This window comes from Mesoplodon bidens (genome assembly GCF_964165515.1).
Source record: "Mesoplodon bidens genome assembly, chromosome: 11".
Lineage (NCBI taxonomy): Eukaryota > Metazoa > Chordata > Mammalia > Artiodactyla > Ziphiidae > Mesoplodon > Mesoplodon bidens.
Window position 1 is genome coordinate 99847682 of NC_138167.1, and position 1400 is coordinate 99849081.

At 44.7% G+C, this 1400-nt stretch overlaps 1 pseudogene across 1 annotated transcript; it reads left to right on the forward strand.

Moving 5' to 3' along the window:
- Positions 1–511: 511 nt before the first annotated feature.
- Positions 512–1091, forward strand: LOC308624927 (transcription initiation factor IIA subunit 2-like; annotated as a pseudogene). The gene has a single exon. The product of its transcript is annotated as a transcription initiation factor IIA subunit 2-like (transcript).
- The last annotated feature ends 309 nt before the right edge of the window (positions 1092–1400 follow it).

The window sequence follows — 1400 nt, forward strand, 5'->3', positions numbered from 1 at the left end:
ATTAAGATGGGAAAGAGGCCAGTCACTTTCCTGTTTACTTTTTGTGCCATCACAGAATACAGCTATATCTGTTTTTCAGTTGCAAGGTCAAGGCGGAGCCTTTATCTGTGAATGAACGGGTGGCTGTTTCCTTTTCCTTTTTTCTGGCATTAGGCTTACTCTGAGACTTCCTCCAAAGGTTTATGAGCATCTTTGCTCTAGTGGATAACGTGGGGTTAAACTTCCTTTTGGAGGAGATAAACCTTTCCTGAGTCAAAGGCTTCTTGTTATTCAGATTCCTTTGTAAGTGTGGCAGGTTAACCGGCTGTGGCCTCTTCGATCATCCGCCTGTTTATCTTACCTGTTCATTTCTCTCTGCCAATGAGGATAGGAAGTGGTCAGGCTGTGTGTACAGTATATATGCAACATGATGTTGTTGTTTTGTCCAAGGAGGAGCCCTTTACCTTTTTGCTACTTGAATGAGAAGAAAAGGTCTATTAAGATTGTGTGGATCGGTGACTTGACAGATATCAATGCAAGCCTGAATAAGAAGAAGAATTTCTCCCTCCTAAGCCATGGCATATCCGTTGTACAGAAATACACTTTGGGAAACAGTCTTCAGGAGAGCCTCGATGAGCTCATACAGTCTCAACAGATGACCCCCCAACTTGCCCTTCAAGCTCTCCTTCAGTTTGATAAGGCTATAAATTCAGCCTGGGCACAGAGGGTCAGGAACAGAGTCAATTTCAGGGGCTCTCTAAATACACACAGATTCTGCGATAATGTGTGGACTTTTGCATTGAATGATGTTGAATTCGGAGAGGTGACAGGACTTATTAAAGTGGATCAAGTGAAAATTGTAGCCTGTGATGGTAACAATACTGGCTCCAATACTACAGAATGAATAGGAAAACAATGGCTTTTTAAGGCCATCCTGTTATTGTCCATCGCTTTTGGAAGAGAAGCATAGAAGAGACTTTTTTTAAATTTATTCTAGCATTGCAGAAGGGACCGCACTGTGCCGTACTATCAGAGAATTCCAGTAGAAAGAAGCTTATAATTCTGTACCTTGTTACATTACCTTGTTATACAGCATGAAGAAACAGAACTTTTTTTTTGCGGTACGCAGGCCTCTCACTGCTGCGGCCTCTCCCGTTGCGGAGCACAGGCTCCGGACGCGCAGGCTCAGCGGCCATGGCTCACGGGCCCAGCCGCTCCGCGGCATGTGGGATCTTCCCGGACCGGGGCCCGAACCCGTGTCCCCTGCATCGGCAGGCGGACTCTCAACCACTGCGCCACCAGGGAAGCCCCAGAACTTCTTTCTACGACAAATCAAACATTGTGGCCTTCCTGAGACCATTCTTTAATAAATTCATTTTAAAACTCAAAAAAAAAAAAAAGGTTTGTGCTAGGTAATGATT